Genomic DNA, 15,476 nt, shown 5'->3' on the forward strand with positions numbered 1-15,476 from the left:
TTTCCCCTGTTTCTGCCGCTCTGCCTGTGGCTGGCTTTCCAGACTGCAGGCTTCATTTGTGTGGGTGCCTTGACCGTTCCCCTCCTCACCACTGCATAGCACCTACTCTGTGCCAGGCCTGTTCTAGGAGCTGGGGATCCATCCATGAGCAAGGCAGACAAGTCTCTTCCCGCGTGGCTGACTTCTCTAGCCGGGGAGACAGGCGGTAGAGTAATCAGTAAATCACAATTTGCCATTTGAACCATTTTTAAGTGTACTGTTCAGGGGGTGCCCAAAGACTTGGAAGGGTGACTGCAAGTGACCAGGGCCTCTTTAGATGTTTGGGGCAAGAAGGCCTTCCGGAGGAGGTGAGCTGTGGGGTGGTCTATGTGCAGTTCAGGAGGAGAGCGTTGAGGCAGACGAAGCAGCCAGGGCCACAGCTCCGAGGGGGGACAGAGAACACGGACAGCACCAGCGTGGCTGGCAGGCGAGTGAGGGGCCGGAGGAATTCGGACATCCTCCCAAGAGCGCTGAGGAGTTTGGGAGGGTCTAAAGCAGGCAAGTGATGATCGGAGTTGCCTTTTACGAAGATCGCTTGGGCCACTGTGAGGAGGACAAGTCGCTGGGAGGGCAGGGCGGAGGCGGGGAGGCAGCGTGGGGAGAGATGGTGGGTGGGGAGGAGGAAGTGGGTGGACCTTGGGTGCGCTTCGGAAGGGGCATCGGGATTCTCCACACGGGTGGATTGGAAACTGGGGCAAGGAGAGGGGCTGGATCACACCTAGATGGAGGACTTGAGCATCTAGAGGAAGGTGCTGTTGGTGGAGCCGGCTGGGGCGGGAGGGCGCTCAGCTGTCAGGGGTTGACTGAGAGGTGAGCAGGCTGCTGGGGCAGCAGCTCGGGGGGTGCTCAGAGTACAGCCGTGTTCAAAGCCGAGGGCCTGGCGATACCAGCTGGAAAAGGGTAGAGAGAGAGGAGGGGACCCAGAAGGGAGTTGGGGCCCTTTTCCCATGTAGAGAACAGGATCTGATAAGGAGATTACCAAGGAGTGGGCAAGGGGTTTGGAGGAGAACTAACTGCAGGTAAAGCTGAGATTAGACCTCATCCATTTTTTTTTTTCATTGTTATAAAATATACATAACACAGAATTTACCGTTTGAACCGTTTTTAAGCGTACTGTTCAGTGGCATTAAGTACATTCATATTGTTGTATAACCATCACCATCATCCATCTCCAGACCTGTTTTTGTCTTCGTAAGTGATCATCCACTTATTTTTAGGTTTTTAGTAACGTCATTTGGGAAGGCTACTGTGTGTCAGGCGGCGTCCCAAGCACTGGGCCTGCGGTGTGAGGGGCCGGACTTCAGTATGAGGGGCAGTGGTAGAGTGGTAGAGGGAGGACCCATAGACCCCTCTCCTGGGGAGGGCCCAGGCCAGACCCTCGTGGACCTTCTGGACCTCAGAAGGACGGCAGAGGATGGCAATGTCAAGATTCCAGAGACCGTCCTTTTGTGTCAGGGCCACAAGGAGGCGCTCACACATATACACAGGTTTCTTGCTGATCTTCAACTCCTTTTTTTACCCCCCCCTCCCCCCAGTAATTTCCCTGAGTTCCACTTCATGGATAATTTTAGCAACTGCCAGGGTTAACTGGAAGAGTTCCAGTTACTAAATTTAAGAGCACGGGGTAATTTCTTGATGTGTAATAGGAACTGAAATGATATAAAAGCATGTATAGCTCACTTCTCATGAAAAGCTGATGAGGTTAGTCGAGTCACTCTTGCCTCCTTCGAGAGGCGCAGAAGGGAACGAACTGCTGAAGGCCTCACCAGCTGGGAAGCGGCAGCACTGGGCTTGCCACCAGGGAGGTGACCAGGAGCCTCGCCCTTTAGCCCCTGCCCTGTGCTGCCTCAACCGCAGATTTGAGACAAGGCCCTTTTGGAGAGGGGAGGGTGGGGTCATAGGAGAGTGGTTTTGGATTTGCTATAGTTGTCTGTGCGTACATGTTACCCCGTCCCCACCAACTTACCCTAGGGAGCATTTGCAGCTCTGGGAGGCCTCGGGCCTTGAGGGTCATGCCCATCCTGCCACCGGCTGCCAGACAGGGTGGAGCCGGACACCTCCTCGGCCTCCTAGTCGCTCCAGAGTGCCAGTGTCCCACTCATTTGATTTGGCGATTCCCCCAAACCAGCCCCAACAGCTGTGGCCCACAAGGGTGCGTTATTTTTTCTCTGGTTCTGTGAAACGTATTTGAGCATAATACATACACAGGGTGCAAAATGCCAAGATACGAAGGGCTTCACGGTGAAAAGTCTCTTCCCAAGTCTCCTAGCTCCCCAGTCCGCTCCTCAGAGGCCACTAGTGTTACCAATGTCTTGGATAAGCCTTCCAGAGATGTGTGTGCGTGCGTGTGCACACATACACACATACATTCACGCATACATACAAGAGGAACACACAGTGCACACAGACAAGCACACACGCACGTTAACGGCCTAGCTTACTTACCCAGTCCTTTTTGGAAGGGAATTCAGGTTGTTTCCAGTTCCTTGTTATTACAAGTAGTGCTGCAATGGAGAAAGGTGGGGTCAATTCAGGGGTGAATTTGAAGAACTCCAATCATATCACTTTAGTGCAAACACTGTTATTGGGTCACTCACAGATCTGAATGAGGTTCTCCCCCAAGATTATTGGCACTCTTCAGATGATTTACTTATATCACCCCATTCCAAAAAGGAATTAAGAGCAGTTGGAGTCTTCTAATTGGAGACCGCTGGAGGAAGTGGATCAGGGGATGCTAAGAGCTAATATGGACCACCACCTAGGAAGTACAAAATACGTGCTTTGCTAAGTTGATAGGGCTTAAGAGATGCTTTGTGCACTGGGGCCTGCCCTCTTATGCTGCTTTTGGGAACCATGCAACCACCACTGTGTAGAAGAGCCTGGGCTAGCCTGCTGGATAATGAGAGACATGTGGTGTGGCCAAAAAAAAAAAAAAAAAAAAGTAATCTTAATATGGAACCCCAATATATAAAACATGCTTAAAACAGAAAAGCAGTAATTTATTAGCATACATTTAAATGTTCATTTTGCATTAATTCATGCAAACAACACAAAATTCAAAGGTACAAAAGGATATATACAATAAGACTGTTTTGTGCCCTACTGGGCAAAAGACTAGCAAAAAAAAAAGTCTCAAGTGTTGGGGAAGGTTTGGAGTAATAGGAGTGTATATAATGCTGTTGGAATGTAAGTTGGTATCAACCATTTTGGAAAATAGTTTGATAGGTTGTAGTGTAATTGAAGATGACATATTCTCCAACCCAGTAACTACCCTTCTGGAGAAGCTTACACGTGCACACAGGACATGTATCAGAATGTTCATAAGATCACTGTTGTAATGCCATAAAAAACTTGGAAACAACCCAAATATCCATCTGCTGGAGAATGGGCAGATTGTGACATAGAGGTTCTAATTATCTAATGCGTAATGAATCACCTCAATGCTTAGTGGCTCAGGTCAATAATCAGTATCTCTTATGGCTCTGGGTGCTGACTTGCTCAATTAGACTGTTATAACTTGGGCGCTCTCACGCGCTTGCTGTAAGATCTTGGCTGGGGCTGGCGTCCTCTTGAAAGCTTCCCCAGTCGTCTGGTGGTTAACCAATACTGGCGCTTAGATAAAACCTGAGTGTGGGCTATCAGCCAGAATGCCTACATGTGGCCTCTCCACGTGGCCTGGGCTTCCTTACAACATGGCAGCTGGGTTCAAAGAGCAAGCTTCTCAAGGGAGTCAGGGAAAACTGTACTGCCTTTTCTAACCTAGCATTGGAAGTCACTCACATTGCTTCACTTCTGCCATAGTCACACTAGCCCACCTAGATTCAAGAGGACCATGGGCCCTACCTCTCAGTGACAGGAATGTCAGTGTCTCATTGTAAGAAGAGCATATGGGATGAGAGATCACGTTGTGGCCATCTTGGAAAACTATATAGGGTTGGCCCAAAAGTTCGTTCGGGTTTCTGTAAGAGGGCAAGGACAACCCCGAACGAACTTTTTGGCCAGCCCAGTACATCAATACTGGATGTATTACATTATGTATTGGATGTGGAATATTACACTTCAATGAAAATGAACTAAAGTTGTACATATCAATATGAATAAAGCAAAACATTGGGTGATAAAAGCAGATGACAGAAGAATATGTGTAGTTTTAAAATATGCAAAATAGGGAGTTCCCTGGTGGCCTACTGGTTAGGATTTTGGGCTTTCACTGCCATGGCCCAGGTTCAGTCCCTGGTCGGGGAACTGAGATCCTGCAAGCCACGCGGCCAGTGACAACAACAAAAAAAGCAAAATAATGCATATTGGTTACAGATACTTAAGAGTGTAATGAAATTATAAAATGCATGGGAATGATAAACTCCAAATGTAGGACAGTGGATCACTTCAGGGGTGGGATGGGATGTGATTGGAGAGGTGCACATGGGGTTCAACTGTATGGTAGTGGTTTTTAAAGTTGGGTGATGGGCACACAGATGTTCATTGTGTTCAAAGTTTTAATACTTTCTTGGTTTAATACTTTCTATTACCAATTAAAAAAAAACAATTCTCTCTCCTACTCTAGATGCCTCAGTTGTCCAGTTCCCCTCTCCAGGAGCAATCAGTGTTACTGGGGTTTTATGTGTCCTTCCAGAAACATTTCATTTAAAAACATAACTATATTTTCTTACTCAGATGGTAGAATATATGATAGTTTTACACTTTGCTTTTTTTACTTAATATATATCCTGGAGATCATTTCATATCAATTCACCCATTTAAAATGCACACTTCAAAAAAAAAGAAAAATGCACACTTCAGTGGCTTTTGGTTATTCACAGAGTCGTGTCCATCACCACAAGTTTAGAATATTTTCATTATCCTCAAAAGAAACACCCACACTCCTTAAGCATCAATCCCCAAGTCCTCCCATACTCTACCCCACCCCCCGCTCCAAGCCCTTGGCAACCACTAGTTTACTTTCTGTCTGTATAGATTTGCCTCTTCTGGACATTTCATATAAATGGAATCATACAATATGTGGCCTTTTGTGTCTGGTTTCTTCCACTTCCACAGGGTTCATCCATGTTGTAGCATGTGGCAGTACTTCATTTCCTTTTGTTGATGAGTAATATTGCATTGTGTGGACATTGGGTTGTTTCCACTTTTTGGGTACTATGAATACTGCTATGAACATTCATGTACAAATTTTGTGTAGACGTATGTTTTCAATTCTCTTGGGTATATACCTAGGAGTAGAATTGTTGGATCATAAGTTAATTCTATTTTTAATCATTTCAGGAACTGCTGGACTGTTTTTCAAAGTGGCTATACCATTTTACTTTCCCACCAGTAGTGTATGAGGGTTCCAATTTCTCCATATCCTTGCCAACACTTAATTATCTGTCTTGTGATTATTGCCATCCTAGTGGGTTTGGAATGATATCTTATTATTGTGGTTTTGATTTGCACTTCCCTGATGGCTAATAATTGTAAACATCTTTTTAAAAAATTAATTAATTAATTAATTTTTGGCTGCACTGAGTCTTTGTTGCTGTGTGTGGGCTTTCTCTAGTTGCAGTGAGCGGGGGCTACTCTTTGTTGTGGTGCGCAGCCTTCTCATTGCAGTGGCTTCTCTTGTTGCGGAGCATGGACTCTAGGCACGCCGGCTTCAGTAGTTGTGGCACAGAGACTCAGTAGTTGTGGCTCGCGGGCTCTAGAGCGCAGGCTCAGTAATTGTGGCGCACGGGCTTAGTTGCTCCGCGGCATGTGGGATCTTCCCGGACCAGGGCTCGCACCCGTGTCCCCTGCACTGGCAGGCGGATTCTTATCCACTGCACCACCAGGGAAGTCCTTAAACATCTTTCAATGTCCTTATTGGAAAGAGCTTCCTTTTAAACTAACTGCATAGTATTCCCTTGTGTGGATGTACCTTTGAACCAGTCCCTTATTGTGGGCATTTAGGTGGTTTCTAAGTCTTTTTCTATCACAAACAGCGCCTCTTGTGTATACCATCGTTTGCTTATGTGTGAACATATCCATAGGGTAAATATCTAGGAGCTAAACTGCAGAGGCAAAGGGAATGCTCCTGTTTTATAAGTTTGAACGTATGCCATTTGTGTATTTAAAAGTAAATATTGAGAATAATCAGATTTGTTTAAGGAACATTCTAATTTTTCCTCCAGTGTTGACGGCTAGCAGGTTCACATCAGAATAAGCAGCCATTTTATTTCCCTATTTTATTTTGGCTAAACCTTGCATAATTCAAGACTGACTTTTACATAGACTTGAATGTCAGGTTGAGGCAGGGGTTCAGAGCACATAAACCTACATTCATTGTTCCAAAGTTTTCCCCTAGAGCTGCCTTTTCTGCTCCCTCATATTTAATGCAGTGCTTGTTCCTAAATAACCAACATAGCATATCCTGGTGATCATTTGGCCTTCTTGATGGTCTATTATGGTTAAGAGCTTGAGCTGTTATGATTAAGAGCAGCTGTGTGATCTTGGGCAAGTTACTCAACCTCTCTGTGCCTTAGTTACCTCCTCACTAAGATGGGAGTAATAGTAGCATCCACCTCACAGGATGATTATGAGGATTAAATGAGTCAATTCATGTGAAGGGCTTAAACAGTGCCTGGCACAGTGTGGTCATCTAATCTGTCTGAAATTGATGATTTTCAGGGAAGATTTTCCATACCAGCATTAGCATCACCACTTAAAGAACCCTTTAGTGACATTCTCACTGGCTACAAAAAAGAGCTTTTGGGGTAACTCTTTATTTTAATATAATTATAAACTTACAGCAAAGTAGCAAGGATAGTACAAGAGATTCCTGTGTACTCTTCAGCCGGATTTGCCAACTGTTTGCTCCATTTGTCTTATCATTCTCTCTTCTCCCCTCCCTGTCTCCATAAGCGCGTCTCACACACACACATACACACACACACACACACACACACGTTGTGTTTTTGAACCATTTGAGAGTTCAGTTGAACATGATGTCCCTTTACCTCGCAATACTTCAGTGTTTATTTCCTAAGAACAAGAACAATTTTTTTCATAAGCACAGTACAACCATCAAAACCAAGAAATTTAATGAGTATACAATACTCTTATCTAAACCCCAGTTCATATTCCAATTTCATCAATTGTCCCAATAAAATTCATTATTGCTATTTTTATCCCCGGCTCAGAATCCAATTCCAATCATGTGTTGCGTTTAGGTGTTATGTCAGAGTTTCCTTTTAAACAGTGAATGTTTCCATAACAACACAAAGGTCCAACTTTCTCCAGGAAGGCCTGATGCCTGCAAGTCAGCTGGGTTCCAGCCGGGATGGTCAGCTCACGTGGCGCCATCTTGTGGTAACAGCACAAATAGAGTTTATAAATCGTCTTCTGGGGCAGCTGTGAAGTGATTTGAGCTAAAAAGAAATTAGGTGATATTCATATCATCTCATTTTTTCTCAATAATGTGGGAAACTATGTTTTAAATATTTTTCGGTCTTTCCTGGTGGCGCAGTGGATAAGAATCCGCCTGCCAATGCAGGGGACACGGGTTCAAGCCCTGGTCTGGGAAGATCCCACATGCTCCGGAGCGCCTAAGCCCGTGCGCCACAACTACTGAGCCTGCGCTCTAGAGCCCGTGAGCCACAACCACTGAGCCCACGTGCCACAACTACTGAAGCCCGCGCGCCTAGAGCCCGTGCTCCGCACAAGAGAAGCCACCGCAGTGAGAAGCCTGCGCACCACAACGAAGAGTAGCCCCCGCTCGCCGCAACTAGAGAAAGCCTGTGCGCAGCAATGAAGACCCAACACAGCCAAAAATAAATAAAATTAAATCTTAAAAAAAAAATTCTCAATTCAAATAATCCACATACCTTAACAGCATAAAATGAGATTTTGCTGTATCTCAAATCTGGACTCAAGCAGGTGAATTCCAGTGCTGTGGGTAAAAACATGGGCTTGGCCTGAGACATCTTTGGGAATGGATCTGGGTGCCACATTCTGGCTATGTGATATTTTGCAGGAGACTTCCCCTCTCTGGGCCTATATTTACTTCTGCAAAATAGGCCTTACAGAGACTTCTACCTGCAGGAACATATTCAGGTCATGGATATAGTGACCAGCACTGTGCCTGATATGTGGGAATTCTTCAATAAAGGTTAAGAGATTATTATTTGTTCAACTTTTTGTGAGTAGACAAGTTCAGACCTGAAGTAAAATTCACCCCGGTACAGAGCTTTAACTTTCCTAATCAAAACCACATTCAGTCAACAAATATTTATTGATCCCCAAGTCCCAACTGTGTGTTAGGCATTGTTCTAGACGCTGGGAATACAGCCCAAGACAAGTCTTTGCCCTCATGGGCAAATTTATGTTCTGGTTTTGGGGGAAGACAGCTACAAAATTAAAAAAATTCTTTAGTGTTAAGCGCTAGGTAGAGAATTCAAATATGCTGAAAAGAAGTGACAGTATGGCTCTTTTGGATTTGGGGTGACCAGGGAAAGCCTCTCTATAGAGATGAGATTTGAACTGAGTTCTGAAAGACAAGGAGTCAGTCATGCAAAGATCAGGATCAGGGAGATGACCAGTCCAGGCAAAAGGAACAGCAAGTGCAAAGGCACTGAGGTAGGAACAAGCTTGTCTTTTTGGTGGGGCAGAGAAGAGTTTAGTGTGTCTAGGATATGGTGGTCAAGGGTGAGAGTAGCTTGAGATGAAGTTAGTAAGATAGGGGCAGCTCACATAGGTCCCTGAAGACCATGGTGAGGCCTTTAGCTTTTTTTTAAAATAAATTTATTTATTTTATTTTATTTATTTTTGGCTGTGTTGGTTGCTGTGCGCGGGCTTTCTCTAGTTGTGGCGAGTGGGGGCTACCCTTCGTTGCGGTGCGTGGGCTTCTCATTGCAGTGGCTTCTCTTGTTGCAGAACACGGGCTCTAGGTGCGCGGGCTTCAGTAGCTGCGGCACATGGGCTCAGTAGTTGTGGCTTGCGGGCTCTAGAGCACAGGCTCAGTAGTTGTGGCACATGGGCTTAGTTGCTCCACGGCATGTGGGATCTTCCCGGACCAGGGATTGAACCCATGCCCCCTGCATTGGCAGGCAGATTCTTAACCACTGCACCATCAGGGAAGTCCCAGGCCTTTAGCTTTTATTTCATGCAGGATGAGAAGCCATCTACATGTTCAGAGCAGATCGATAAGGTGTCCAGTCTTAAGAGTAGAAAAAGTTTTATCCCAAGGTTTGCACTAAAGCACATTTAGCCTCACCTTACACGTTTTGGAAATCTGCGATGTGTTAAAAAGTTGAATGTGCATGGTGCATGGTATCTTCTATTAGAATTTTTGAACGATAAAACATATTATAAAAAGGAAATTGGAACCAACGTTTACAGAATCCCTTATCTGTACTACTGCCAAACACTTAAAATGACTCTAAAAGGATCTTTCCAACACAGTAGCATCTAGGGTGGGGCTTAGTAACTTCTGGCTGCGGCATCAAAGATATTATTTCAACATTTCTGTATAGTGTGGGAAACTCTTTTAAATAAAAACTTTTTTTTTTTTTAACAGTTCCAGTCTTCTTCGGGAATCTGATCAATGCTATGGACTTTCTCCCTTGAAAATGCTCTGCTTAGGATGAAGAAAGGGGGAAATCTGAGTATTCCTGCTTGTATCTCCTGATCACCCATGTAGCAGGGAGGGTCCCCCCCCAGAGCCACTGCCAGGGATAGACCCCCCCAGACTTTGTCGGGTGGAGTGGAAGTCTCCCCATCTGGGGCTACCAGGAGGTTCTTTATGGCTGGCCCAGGCAGCTTGCCCCATCACCATTGGAGCCCAATCTTTGAGAAGGGTTGAAATGAACTCTAGGGGCTTATTCCCACTCCCTGGGGACAGAAGGGGACTTTGAGGAGATGCCCTCTCCATCCCTCAGGGCAGGATTCTTCATCATCTTTTTTGAATCAAGTGGCCTTTGAGCAGACTAAAGATGAGAAGCTTTGGGCCCTTCTCCCCAGAAAAGTGCCTGTGCAGTCCATATTTATAGTCATAGGCGGGAAGTTCACAGAATAGATTAGAGGGTAGAGAACAATTTGGGGTTTTAGGAAATTTTCTCCTCAATCACCCTTGATGTGGAAATTGAGAGACTGAGACCCCCAAACAATAATTAAGTGGTTTGCCAAAGCAACACAAGGGACAGAAGTAGGGCTATTACTTTCCATTTTCCGGCATGGTATGAGTTCAAAGCACAGGCTCTTCTATCAGATTACCTGGGTTCAAATCCCGCCTCCACCCCTAACTTGTCCTGGGACCCTGAGCAAGCCCGTTAACATACTGTCCCACTTAACCTCCAAGATTGTGTTGACAGCAACAGGATAACATTGGTGAGATTGTGTCAGGAACAGAACCTGGCCTGTAATAATTGCTAAATGAATTCTATTGCTACTGTTTTGCAATGAGGAAAGGCAGGCTCAGAGAAATGGTGTTATTTTGACGAGGACACAAGAGAGGCATGATTAGAACTAGGGCCCATCTATTTCCAAAGCCAGTAAGTGTTGTTCGCTCCCAGACTAGTGTTTTTCAAACTGCAAGGCACGACCCATTAATGGGTCAGAAAATCAGATCAGCGGAGTCTCAAACAGCACTGAAAAAAAAAAGTTAAATATCAGAGTGCATCATACATAGGGTAAATAGCATTTGGTTGCACTTTTGTTTTTTCTTGGCTGCACCTCACAGCTTGTGGGATCTTAGTTCCCCAACCAGGGACTGAACCCAGGCCCTCAGCAGTGAGAGCATAGAGTCCTAACCACTGGACTGCCAGGGAGTTCCCTTTGGTGACACTTTTGTTTCACAGGATTGTAAGTATACATCTGTGTGTTCTTGGTCTTTTTTTTTTTTTTTTTTGATTGCGCCATGGCTTGTGGGATCTTAGTTCCCCAACCAGGGATTGAACCCGGTCCCTCGGCAGTGAAAGTGCCCAGTCCTAATTGCTGGGCCACCAGGGAATTCCTACTAGGTCTTAAAATAGTTTGAAAGCCATTACCCTTTACTACTACTGCCCCTACAAGTTCAGACACAAGCACACGGAAGCTTTCAGTGAGATCTCTGTGTCTTGTAATCCATCCTGTTTCCCAGGAGGGGCAGGGATTCGAGCTAGCCCAGGAAGACTTAGAGGTAGGGGAATGGGCTATGAGCTGTACATCCTGGAGTGGAGTAAATCGAGTAGGCCAGAGTAACCTTGAGTCTAGATTAGAGCAGAAGGGCTACTTTTTGAAACAAATATTCCTCGAGAGCCCACTCTGTGCCAGGACCTTTGCTGGTTAGTGTTAGGTACACAGCGATGACTAAGATAGTCCTGGACTCTTCCCTCTTGGGGCTCACTGTGCAGTGGAGGAGACAGATCTGTTACCAGGCAGTGAGAGGCTAAAATGGTCAGGGTTGTAGCGGGGGAGGCTCTGGTCAGAGTGTTAAGGGGGAAGACCAGGAATTAGGAACACAGAGCAAAGAGTTCCCAGCTGGAGACCCACCAGCAGAGGGCTAGTTCCAGCAGTAGGTTTACCTCTGGGGAAACTACCACCCCTGAGTAGGACTTTGCCTGAGACACTCTCGCAGACTTAGGTGGACCCAGGGTTCTTCAACTCCCAGCCAGGCCTTCTGTGTGGCATTACTGGAACCCAAATTCATAAAGTAGGAAGCCCCACCCAGCCCATGAGAGAACAAGGACTGGGATCCGGATGTCTCACAGCTGTCTACTACACTAGCTAATACACGGGCCAGGATCTGTGCAAAGCTCTTTTTTTTCCCCCCCCCAGGGCTATTTTAAGGCCTTTGTAGGCCCAAGTTACCCCGTAAAAAAGTTATATCCCATATTTAATTGCATATATATATCATGAGCAGATAGGATTAATATTTTGGAGTTATAGCATGTCTAATTGACTTACACCGTTCTGGTTACATAAAATAGCCCAACAGCCCAGGGGCGCAGCTATGATTGTTTCCATTTTGCAGATGTAGCTACTGAGGCACAGAAAATGGTAAAGCCTTCTGCCCACAGTCACCAGTAAGGAAATGCAAAGCTGGGTTTGTGTGGCTTCATAGCCTGTGCTCAACCATGAGAGGAAATACTGAAAAGGAAACCCTTCCTAACGCCTGCTCCAAGGCTCTTTTAGAGCCTCCAAACCTGAACTAAAGGCGAGAGCGGAGTAAAACCAGATCAAAGCGCATGTAAATAAGGACCAGGGGCTGCCGGGAAATATCATCGCGGCTAGCCTCCGGGGAAAGCGGGAGTCAGAGTCTTACTGAGCCTGCGCAATCTTCTTCTTTTTTTTTTTTTTCCCGTCCGGCGCCTGCGCGAGGCACATCCCTTGCCCACACCGGCTCAAGCTTGCCTAATGTACGCAGGCGCCCTTCTCTGAGTCGGCCACCGCCCCTTCCTTGCGCTTGCGCTCTAGCGCTCTTCGAGTCCCTCTCTCCTTCTCTCGCGTCAGTTCCTGTTTGTGGCGGGAGAAGGCGGTATTTCCGTCCAGAGGGTGGGAGGGGGCGGTAAGCGGGGGCTGGGGGGAGGGGGCGGGGGGGCCGCGCCGCGCGAGCCGTTGGGCCTGGCTACGCTAAGGCGTTGCTGCTGGTGCTGCCGCCGCCGCCGCCAGGAAACACAAGGAGCGGAATCAAGCGTAGCGTGGCGATGGGCAGGAGTAGAACCCCGCCAGAGAGGCTGGGCGGCCGCCGGTGACAGGTGAGTGCGCCAGCGCGTGTCCCCAAGCGTCCCCCCCCGCGATGGTCGCGTCCGGACCCCCGCAAAGCCGCGCTGGGCCGTACCACCGGTGCCCACTGGGCGGGGACCGTAGTCCTTGAGCCCCCCCTTCCGGGATTGAGTTGGGGAGGCTGCGCGGGGGCGGTTGGACTAGCCCCGAGGGGGCGGGGGCGGCGGGCTGAACCACTGAAGCTGCAGGGGGCGCATATCAAAGTGTGGGGACCGAACCACTGAAGGGCTGGAGGCGCAGACCCCTGCGTGCTGGGCTGGGGTTGAGCCAGTGGGCTGGGAGGGGGGAGCCCGCCTGGTGTGCGAGGGCTAAGCCTTTGAGGGGGCGCGTCTTAGCAAGTGTAGGGGGCTGTGGAAATAGTTCCTAGAGTGTGCTTAGAGAGGTAGGGGCTTCTGGGGAGGGAGCTGTACCTAGTGTGGCCCGGGTAGCGCCCTTTGGGTTGTACCACTGAGGTCCTGGGGGGAGCCATCCTTAGAACGTAGAGCCGCGATGTGATGTTTATAATTTTGAGGGACCGCGCTGGGCGGGGGCACGGGCCCGAGTGGGTGTTCAGGGGAGTACTTTGGGAGCGCTGTAATGCCGAGCGATGAGGAGGGGGTTCTGCCTCCTGTGTTTGGTGGGTGGAGCTTGGGGGTTTACGCTGACCTGGAGGGGGAATCACCCTTTATTGAACTTCTTATTGACTTTGGGGGGAACTGGATGGTCAGTGGGACTGCTGTCTACCCTAGAACCTTTTCATGTTATTAAACCTTATTTTAAGGTGTGTTGGGACACCTCTGTGGCAAATTCTTCCCATGGTTTTGGCTGGGGCGTGGGGGGGAGACGTCTTAGAAGCCGCTTGTTTTCTGAGCTTTCGGCTCCATATTAGGGAGGGGAGGGGGTATGGAGCTTGGATTTGAGGATCTGTGTCCCTGGACCTGCTTAAGACTTGGGAGGAAGGAGTGCTTTGAGGGACACTTCTCCCCGAGGGGAGGGTGGCTGGGACATTTTTATCCTTGGAATTCTGAGCACCCCTTTCCTCTCATTTGGAAGGCACTGGGGCTCAGCAAGAGGCCTGGGTGTAATTAGGTCTTCCATGGTCTGCCCTTGAACCTTGTTTACTCTTCCTCTGTCAGAGAAGCATCAGAAGCTCTGGCCTGAGAGTGGTTGGTGGTGGGTGCCAAGGGGCCAGGCACCACCCCAGGCCCCTCCATCCTGGCCATGAGGCCAGACACATGTTTGTGTCTCCTTGGTCCAGACGCCCATCATGTTTACGCTCCCCACCAGGCGATAACAGTTGGCTTCACCGTTAGGCGGCAATGAGGCTGAGTGCTGTTTTCCCAGCTGTTCCTCTCTGCGTAGGCCAAGGGGACTTGGTGGCGGTGCCCCTGCCCCACACTGACCCAGGAAGGAAGGCTGCTCCGAAGGACTTGGGGCGGCCAAATCCCCCACGAATCTGGTTTCTCACTGTGGTTGCTGGGTGGGAGCTTGGCTCCTCAGGCCAGCCTGTGACCTTGGCTTGCTCCGTAACCTTTGTCCTGGGTCTGGAGTTCCCAGAGGGCTGGCCATAATCCCTGATTGACCCAGCTAATGTGGGCTGGTGATGTGGTCAAAGGGGGCAGACAGTCGCTCTGGTCCACATCATCAGCTTCCAAGCTAACTGGCTTCCATGGGTTGTGGTTGCTGGAGAGAACAGTCCTTGAGTCTCTGTGAGGCCACGGTGGCTCTGTAGAATTTCTCTGCACCAGGGGTTCTTTCTCTGATCTGCCAGCTTTTAGAGGGTTTGCCTGATGGGATTAACAGCAGTAGTAAAAACAATAATCTTGAGACCAATGGCTGATATTTATTGAGTGCATTCTGTGCGCCATACACTGTTCAGAATGCTTCATGTGGATTAACTTGCAGAATTCCCTCAGCCTAGAGCTTTGTGTACTGTTGTCATGATCTCCATTTTAGAAGGGGAAACTGAGGCACAGAGTGGCAGATCATTTCCAGAGCTAGTGAATTTTATTGAACATTCACCCTATGTCAGGCATGTGACAGGCCTTTTACACACATGACCTCATTTTTATTTATTTTATTTATTTATTTATTTATTTATTTTTGGTTTCATTGGGTCTTCGTTGCTACGCACTGGCTTTCTCTAGTTGCGGCAAGCGGGGGCTACTCTTTGTTGTGGCACGTGGGCTTCTCATTGCGGTGGTTTCTCTTGTTGAGGAGCATGGGCTCTAGGTGTGCGGGCTTCGGTAGTTGTGGCACGCAGTCTCAATGGTTGTGGCTCGCGGGCTCTAGAATGCAGGCTCAGTAGTTGTGGCGCACGGGATTAGTTGCTCCGAGGCATGTGGGATCTTCCCAGACCAGGGCTTGAACCCATGTCCCCTGCATTGGCAGGCGGATTCTTAACCACTGCGCCACCAGGGAAGTACCCCATGACCTCATTTAAATCTCAAAACACACCCATGGGGTAGGTATGGTTACGCCTGTTTTATAGACTCCTATGAGTTAGGTAGCTGTGTGATACCCATTTTACAGATGAGGAAACCAAGACACTTGCTATGAAGTGAAATGATTCGCCCGACATCTCAAAGTTGGAAGTGGTAGAGCTGGGATGTGAACCCCTGGCCTGGTTTGGCCTCAGGTAAACTGCTTGTCAACAGGTAACTGGAACAGTGGTTTAGTTGAATCCAGGGGTGGATATGGTGTTTCTGTCCATTTTTCAGAGTCAG

General features: G+C 47.8%; 1 protein-coding gene across 1 annotated transcript in view; it reads left to right on the plus strand.

Annotated features, from left to right (window-relative positions):
- Positions 1-12,654: 12,654 nt before the first annotated feature.
- AKT2 (AKT serine/threonine kinase 2) overlaps positions 12,655-15,476 on the plus strand; it is a 47,842-nt gene continuing 45,020 nt past the window's right edge. Inside the window, exon 1 of the mRNA XM_059905340.1 lies at positions 12,655-12,743. The gene's annotated coding sequence lies outside the window, so the exon portion shown is untranslated. The remainder of the gene's footprint in view (positions 12,744-15,476) is intronic.

This window comes from Balaenoptera ricei, chromosome 19, assembly GCF_028023285.1.
Source record: "Balaenoptera ricei isolate mBalRic1 chromosome 19, mBalRic1.hap2, whole genome shotgun sequence".
NCBI lineage: Eukaryota > Metazoa > Chordata > Mammalia > Artiodactyla > Balaenopteridae > Balaenoptera > Balaenoptera ricei.